Here is a 10,169-nt window from a genome sequence, read left to right as displayed (position 1 = left end):
GTGATACGACACCAAGAGAGTCCATTTAGAACAATTTATACAACAATTATAAGAGTAAAATGAAGCTATTTCTAAGCTCAAATATAACAAGAAGGCTTTACTCTAATGCACATCTAACACAAACTCATGTGAAATGACAAGTATTAGTTATGAAAACAGAAGTTACAGAATCATAAACTTCATGAAAAACGCATCAAAATATGCATGAACATGTGAGGGAAAACATGAGAGATTATAACATGAAATGCACTCAATCCTAAAGCAAGGAATCTCTCATTTCTAAACTCACTAATGCACTTAACAAATAGATGCAACAATTAACACGTAGAATGCTCTAACTCTCTAATAAATGCAACATGCAACTTATGAGATTAATTCTGAAAACGCAGTTTATAAAGAATCAGTCCAGAACCCCAGATAATCGATTAACAGTCAATCTTAATCGATTAACGAGACTAAAAATTATAACTGATTCAGTTTTTTTCAGTTTTCAGTTTCAACAACTTAAAGATCAGTTAGGTTAATCGATTAACGTAAAGCCTTAATCGATTAACTGCATTTCAAAAACGTGTTCCAGTAGCAACCACTTTTCAATGCAGTTGGGTTAATCGGTTAAAAGTATGGTTAATCGATTAACACTAAATAAAATGTGTATTTTAAAACATCAAATATCAAATATGTTATGCACTTAGATAATACATGTTTAACACTTAGTTTTATGCCTAGAATGCACATATACATGTATTTATGTAATGCATGAACATATTATGAAATGAACATATCTCATGGTTGAAATGATTTAAAAGATAAATGCATGTGAGACATGTATTAGGTGCCCTAAGCCTTCGACTCAACTTAAACTAGAATCTAGTCTAAGCCTAGTACCAAATAAAAGACTTAAGCACGTTGATTTGTTGGTGATCTTCAAGCACTTTTAGGCACAAGTTGTCCTCATCAAAACCATGACGTTCAAGGAGAGCTTTCCAAAGTGTTCCTCTTGACATGCACACTTTCAATCTCCCCCTTTTTGATGATGACAAACTCTACATCAAGTTCATCAATTTAAAGTAACAATTGCTTGATGAATAAGCTTGAAGATTGTGTTGGCAAGGTTGATATAATGCGCACATTTGATGAATAACTCTACATCAAGGTTGAATAAGCTTGATGTTGATATAAAACAAGACATGTTCACATAATAGACTCATCGCAAGATACCTATCACAACATCAATTTCTAGTTTTTGGACAGATAAATTAATTTGTAAGTGGTACTCTCAATGTAATGATCAAATATTAATAATTAGTTCTGTCAAACAGTAGCCTTTCTTTGGACCGACTATTATTCACATGAAAACATTTTATATTTGTTACATATTTATCATAACAAGTATGTTATTATTTGGCCAAATTGTGTCTTTCTTTTGGCCTAACACAATTTACATAACTAATCTCATACTCATCTGTGTAATTTTAATCAATTTCCACAATAGAGGTCACTTTAGCAACATATTGCATCAATTAATTCAAAAATAATTACCACACAAAAGATAAACAATATGGGTCCATTATAAAAAAAAAAATCTTGGAATTAAAACCTTCAAATTTGATATCTTTTATGATTTACAAATCTAATATCACAATATAATTCCAAATCAAAAAAGAATATATTACATATATATCGACACATAAAAATGGATACAATCTTAATCAAATACATAATAGATCCAGAGTTAAATGCATAAAAATATATATGCAAATCATTATAAAAAAATTCCAAATCGAATATGATCATGCACAACTTTAAAACATCAAGAACATATCTTTTATAATATATTTAATTACAAGCATTAAGCTTAAAAATAATATATATAGCTTAATTTCAATCCTTATTTATGTATCTTAAAACAAGGTGAATCACATATTTATTGCTCATGATGATAGGTATATGTTTTATGCAATAACCATATTAAAAAAGAATTGAAAACAATAAGTATAATATTTAAAAATCTCAAATATAGAGGAACATATTTGATCAAACCATAATTATATATGTATATAACATATATGCAGATATTCAGATTACATAATACTCCAATGTATAAGAAATACATATTGCTCAGATATATAATACACATATATATATACCTTATACATATACTTTAACAAATTGCAAAAACCGTGAAGTAACAAAAGTCAATGTCCAACAGTAAGACATTAGTACACATATAATATACATATTGCATAATAGAGTCATAAAGGTTGATACAATGTTCATGCATACATCTAAATATATACTTCAACACATGTTGCAATGATTCATAATACAAATTACTCACAATTCAAATAAGCAGAAGCGAATAAAAGTTATCATCATTATTTCTAAATACCCAATTTTCATAACCAGAAGCATAAAAATCCCCAAATTAAAAAAATTAGGGTTCATAAAAATTGGGGGAAAACATCTTTAATGTAGAACCATAAAATTCAAAACCTAAAGCTCTGATACCACTTGTTAGATATTTTCTGATGACTGGTGAAATACCAATCCTATGATCTTGAATCTCCTGATTCTCACACATAATATAAAACAATGATACAAAGTCATACCCGAATCCCTGAATCCATGTTCTCTGATATTCTCATTTGATATACATTTTCAGAGAGTTTTGTTATGATGGTCTTCCTCAACCAAATCCTTAATTCCTTTTGGGATCTTCGTTTTCTCTCTGATGTAAAGAGGTGAAAACTATTTGTGATTTGGTGTCTCGGGGATCATAACATTCCTTATGCGTTAACTTATAGGGTTCCCATTATCCTCTATAGGTTAACCTGATGGGTATCCACCCATTAAGCCCATATCCGTTCAGCTTTTAGAAATCTATGTGGTACTAGTAATTAGATCACTTATAATGTAACCCCGAATAAATAGCTAATATCATTGTATCAAATATATGATGTCTACCTTAATTATAAATTATAAATTTCTAACAGATAAACTCCAATAATAACTAACAGAATAAACATAAACAACAGATAAACTCAAATAACATAGAATGAATTAAATCCTAAATAAGATCATGTTGTATCAATCCAAATATTTCCCCTCAAGATAAAGTTTAATAAGATTTAAGCTTGTTATAAAGAATTATGTTCATAATGAAAATAATCAAACTTTTTATATGGTTCCACAAAATTATTAGAAATGTGTTGTAATTGTGAAATCTTTTGTTATAACTACCATGGAATGATCTTTATCGATGAGAAAAGAATTCACCAGTGACAAAATTTATCATTGGGAGAAAGTGAACCAATAGAATGATTGTTGTTGGAAAAAGAAATCATTGGTAAAATCTCCATCAGAATAATCGTCGATGAGAAAAAATATCACCACCAATATAATTTATCAATTGGAGAAAAAACAGCACCAGAATGATTGTTGGTGGGAAGAGAAATTAATGGTATAATTACCATCGAAATGGTCATCAATGAAAAATAAGTTAGTGTTTATATAATTTATCATTCAAACATAATATTAACCAAGTAGTTCATGACTATGTTCATTGGAAAAATAACTCACTTACCAACGTCTTTTTTCCTTCTCAACATGTATCTTCATTCTTGCTAAACAATCAGATTTTGTTTCTTTTTTCGGTGCCTCTTATTATGGACCAAACATTACAACATTTTTAACCTATGACAACATCATTGCTTAAAAGTTTCACCATTCTTATCGACGAGTATGATATTTTCTTATGTCAAATCCTTTCTTCATACCATATATCCTATAAAATTCGTATGAAACATCATTCCTTGAAAACCTGAACTTATTCACTTCATCTTTGTTTAACAACCCAAAATCAATTTCTTCAAAATCAAACTCACCTGTTTCTTTCATATTTTCATTATCACTAACACCAACTTCATCTATAGCCTAAAATCAATAAAAAATTAACATAAATAATAATAAACCATCAACACAACAAACTAAATTTTTATTCACAATTCATACCTCATTTGAAAATTGATCTTCATTATTGTTGTTCATTTCTTCTTACATCTAATAAATAAAAAGTATAATAAATAATACTTTCAAATCAATAAATTTATCAAACACATGATAATTAATCATAACATTACTAACCAAAGAAGAAAAAGAAATTGACCTTAAGAGACCATATGCAAATTCACCAATTCAACACAATGTTTCAACTAGGGGTGAGTAGGACCCGACCCTACCCGCTTATCCGATATGACCCAATCATGATCTGGCCCAAATAGGGTCGGATTTCATCAGGTCTAAGGTTGGATTCAAGTTTAAAAATTAGACAAAATCAATATTTAGAGTCGGGTAGGGACCAAGTATAACCCAATCTGTCACATGATCACTTACTCATCATGTTTGTATGTATATCTATTCAAATGTATACAAAATAATGACACCTTTTTGGTCAAAAGTATCATTAATTCTCTAATTGTTTTATCATATATACATGATTAATAATATATATACATATATCATTTTATATGTCATATTACATATTCATAATAATTAATAATATTGAGAACACTTTATCTAAAATGAGTATGCATTATATTTAATCGCGTCTATGGTCAAGGTTGGGTTTATAGGATGATTTGACTGATATTTAGGGTCGGGTTAGCTTTGGATCCAAGGTCGGGTGTAGGTTCAAAAAATGACTCAACCAACATTTAGGGAAGGATATGGATATGACTCAACCTGCCTCTATCTTGCCCATGCTCACCCTTAGTTTCAACAAACAAAGATTAACATTAATGCTTGAATAGAAAAATGTTTCTCTTCATGTGATATTTTAAAAGTGATGAACATTCAGAACTTATTCTATATGGCCTGAGAAAAAAAGGCCAACACATATGTCTGTCAATCATTTAACGAATTCTCGAGTAAAAGTCATGAAGTCCGTTTTTTCATGAAATACCATGTTGTGAAGTCGTAAATTAGTACCACGACTTCTACACATGAAATCAACAACATTTAGAAGTAATGCATCCGCTCCACGACTTCTAGTCTCGAAATCATCATCATTGACAAGTCTTGAATCCACTCCACGACTTCTAGTATGAAATCATTCACATTGAGAAGTCGTGAATCCACTCCAAGACTACTTTCTAGGTTTAAAATCTTCAATATTGAGAAGTCTTCTCCATATTCTACTACTTATATGTTTAATAAAACTCATGTGCAAAAGTTGCACAAGAGCATCATGACTTCCTAATTTATTCAAACGATTACCAATATCAAAAGTTTTTAATCCAACTATATATATTTAGTTTGCTTCAAAGTGAACTAAATTCCAGTTCGCGAGTTAGAATGCACCATTATAAAATTGGTAATTTTTTTAACATGTTGCTAATAACTAAGAAAATGAGCTATATAAAATAAGAATGTAATATATATGCATTGACTGTGCTAAGAATTATACACACAATCACTGAATTGTTCATCATTCATTTGTATTACTTTTATTTAAGAGTCAATGATGATTGAAAATGAATGATAGATAATGCAGTAACAATGTAAAAAACTCTTACCTTAAGTATTTTCTTTCTTACACATTTTATTGTTCAATTAAAGGCATATAATGACAATGATTGAGCATCATGCCTAGACATTAGAAGATCTACTTCTGGATATTGCATTTACTTGGGAAGTTCTTTAGTTTCTTGGAAATGCAAGAAATAGAAAACTATATCATGAAGCTCATGTGAAGTAGAATATAGACACATGGCCATCACTTCATGTGAAATTACTTGGCTCACATATCTTCTTCGGGATTTACAGTAATCTTATTCTAAAACTATGTTACTATATTGCAATAATCAATGAGTTTTGCATATTGCATGTAACCTTGTTTTCCATGATAGAACTAAGCACACATAACTAGATTGTCATACTATTCGTGAACAATGTAATAGATGTGCTCTCAAGCTTTTTCCCATCCAAAGTCATCTTCAATTAGTAGACATAATGACAAAGGCACTTAGACCAACAACTTACTCATCAATACAATCCAAGCTTGGGCTTCTAAACATATGTTCCCTAACTTGTGTGTGTGTGTGTGGTGGGGGGGGGGGGGGTTATTAACAGAGGATGATGTTGGACCAGACTGGGACCAGGGAGCCTCCAACCGTCTGGGATTTCCATTTTTACCAGGGTAAGAGAAAGGTGGAGAGTCACAAGTGAGACACCACGTCTTGAACCAAAACCTTAAGGCATTAGTTCCATGAGCATTTTCTACTTATAAATTCTTTTACTCCTCCCCGCATACCCAATATGGGACATCACACTTGAATAAACCCAACAATCCCCCCCTTAAGTGTGGGTACCACACACTTTCTGGTTCGCTCCTCCTTAAGTCCACCATGTCCTAGCCGAACCATTGGCTCTGATACTAATTGTTGGACCAGACTGTGACCGGGGAGCCTTTAACTATTAGGGATTTCTATTGTTACCGGGTAATGAGAAGAGTGGAGAGCCACAAGTGAGATGTCACGTCTTAAACCAAAACCTTAAGACATTAGTTTCATGGGTCTTTTCTACTTATAAAGTCTTTCGCTCCTCCTCGCTTATCAAATATGAGACTTCACACTTGAATAAACCCAACAATTGGAATGTTTGCAATATGTTATTATACGAAGTCCTACATTGCCTAGTATTAGAATATAGTAGAGTATCAATGTTATATATTGGACTCAAGTTCCTTGTTGTAATGTGCACCAGATAAAAGCACCAAATAGAAACACCCCATGGGCACTTGGGCCCATGGGTGTGCTAGGGTTTGTAAGCTTTATTCTATAATAATATTTTGGTAGCCGCTCAACACTCCTGTGGACATAGGCATAATTGGTCGAACCTCGTTACTAAATTCTCTTGTTGTTTTATCTTCTATTTATTCAATGTACTTTATTTTATTTTTTGTGGCCAATGTTGTACAACGATCTTCTGCTACACCAACAATTGGTATGAGAGCCAATTGGTAGATTACTCTTAACCTAGGCGTCAAATAATGGCTAAAGAGGGTGAAGGTGTGATGGCTAGACAAAGTGCATCAAAGGTATTGTGCAAGGATAAAGTAGATGAGTTGAAGGAGAAGGAAACATGGCGAAATTGTGGTGTGGAAGATATATGTGTTGATCCATAATCTCATGAATTCATGTACTGGATTAGGATCAAGGTGGAGATAAGGACTCATGTGGTGAGTTAGGCCATGATACAAGTGTTGACAATATCTCTCTAGATGTTGAGAGAATGATCTCATTTGAAATGAGAAGTGAAATATCCTAATGGTGTGTCTAAGACATCACAATGAAGAATATTAATTATTAACAGATTCACAAAAGCACAGAGGCGTTGGCTGACTTTGATGTAGGGTGTAACATGGGCGTTGACTTTGATGCAAGGTGTAACACATGCATTGTTAGAGATGCAGGAAGTGACATGGACATTGAGTCAGATGCATGGATGTGGCACAAATATTGGTTAACATTAGCACACGATGTGTGTAATGGATATACTCCTTATGGTGGAGTAAGATAGTTTTTCTGAATTATGATTGTCAGACTAGACGATGATGGTAGCGATTGAGGCTTTCCAAGGAAGCTCCAAGGTTCAGTGTGACTGAATATTGAAGAGGGCGATTGTTGGTGAAATTTTGTGTAGAGGTTCCAATATCGAAAGACTTCCTAACAATAGGTGGCTAGGCGACATGTTCCATTAGATGGTGGTACCGGAAGTTGCACTACGAGTTTGGAGAGCTAGGATCTTGGTAACAACGTCAAGGATACTCAGAAGATTTATATTGTAGAGGAGCAGACTCTTATGAGTAGTAGTTGTTAAAGAGAATTAGGCATTGAGCAAGGTGGAGTCATATATTCGCTAAGGTTGAGATTCTTGTGTTGATTTCCTAAGGAGCGAGATATTCGTCTATTTCAATCAAGGTGAAGATTATTGGGAATGTTTGAAATATGTTATTATATGAAGTCTCGCATTGCCTAGTATTATAATAGAGTAGAGTATCAATATTATATATTAGACTCAAGTACCTTGTTGTAATGTGCACCAGATAGAAGCACCAATTAGAAACACCTCATGGGCACATGGGTGGGTTAGGGTTTGTAATCCTTATTCTTTCATAATATCTTGGTAGCCATTAAGTGCTCCTGGGGACGTATGCATAATTGGCTGATCCTCGTTACCAAGTTCTCTTGTTTCTTCTCTTCTATTTATTCTATGCACTTTATTTGATTACTTTTAGCCAACGCTACGCAACAGTCATTTCCATTGTACCAACAGATGAAGATGATGAATAATCAATCAAGGTTGGCCGAGAGAATTGCCATGTTGACCAAGTAACATGCACCAACATTGCCATAGTGAACAAAGGAAACAACCATTCTAACCGAGGGAAGAATTCTGACCAAGACACCATGACCAAGCCATATCGATTCACTAACCAAGAGGGCATGAGCATCATGACTAAAAAACCAAAGACATCGTGACCGAGGAAATACATCCTAATGATCGAGATAGACCAAGTCATGTTCGAGACACATAGCCATAAACATATGAATCTGACCGAGAGATCTAGCCATGACTATATGAATCTGACCGTATGAACTGACCGAGAGACCTAGCCATAACCATTAAAGCTAATCGAGGAACAAAGCCACAGCTAGACCACAACCGTATAATTTGACCGAAGGTATTAAGTTGTGACCGATAAAATCAAGTCACGGCCAAGATAGTGACTCGATGGCGATGTTGGAGATACAATGACTTGTTTCACAATTTATCTTCAATTATCCCATTATTACCGTATTAAACACATGCCAATTATTATGTAGATTAGTTAGGAAGTTTGTTAGATAGTCATTTGTATAAATAAAGGGATAATATTCCCATTAAACACATCTTTCTAATCCATATTCATCATCATCAATACAATTACACTCAGAGGTATTATTCACTTGATATTTCTTTCTCCTTCTTTGCTTCTTTCCTTGGGAATTTATCTTTTATATTAAATGTCATTAAGTCCTCATCTTCACATCAATGGACTAGACTTGTATCTCATCTATCTATTACCTATATAAGAAAAAAATATCCCTCATGACACATGTTAGCTTCTCCTTCATTTTCCCCAGCAAAACATGTCCATTTTTATATTATAGACTTCACACACTATATCATGTGACCCTTTATTTAGTTCAAGTGACCCTTTTTTCCAATGCCATCACCATACTATAACATTTGCTACTCGCCATTTGTCAGCTCATGGGGGAATCCCATCCAAAAACCTTCATCGTCTGCAATACATCTCATTTCTCATGTGTTATGATGCCATTACTTTCTTCTTAATACATGTGATATTGACTTAAGTTACTTTTCCAGCCCAAACATATTAAACCTTTCATTTTCTAGAGTTTCACATTTAAAAAAATTATTAGAAAATCTTTCTAACCTTTCAACTTCTTCAACATCCCAAAAAAGTTTCATTTCAAATTTTATTTTATGAAAAAAACCTGACTCAAACCTTTCTTTTTCATCAAAATGTATTTATTATTCATTATTACTATTTTTCTATTATATCTATTACATATATATATAAAATAAATTAATATAATGAAAAAAATATCTTTCATGACACATGTCAACTTCTCATTCTCTTTTTTCCCTCCAAAACATGTCCATATTTATACTCACACACTATATCATATGACCATTTATTTAGTTCAAGTGACCTTTCTTTTCCAATGCCCTCACCACACTATAACCTTTGCTACTCACCACTTGTTAGCTCGTGGTCGAATCTCATCAAAAAACCTCCATCATGTGCAATACACCTCATCTCTCATGTGTCATGACCCCATTACTTTCTTCTTAATACATGTGATACATATATATAAGAAATTAATAAAAATTATTTGTAATATATATTTATTAGTTTTTTAGATGAAAAAGAAAGTTTTGAGTCAAGTTTTTTTTTCATAAAATAAAATTTGAAATGAAACTTTTTTGGGACGTTGAATTAGTTGAAAGGTTAGAAATGTTTTCTAATAATTTTTTTAAATGAGAAACTCTAGAAAATGAAAGGTTTAATATGTTTGGACTGGAAAAGTAACTTAAGT

This window comes from Lupinus angustifolius, chromosome LG11 (genome assembly GCF_001865875.1).
Source record: "Lupinus angustifolius cultivar Tanjil chromosome LG11, LupAngTanjil_v1.0, whole genome shotgun sequence".
In the NCBI taxonomy this organism is placed as follows: Eukaryota; Viridiplantae; Streptophyta; class Magnoliopsida; order Fabales; family Fabaceae; genus Lupinus; species Lupinus angustifolius.
This window is presented reverse-complemented; position numbering follows the sequence as displayed.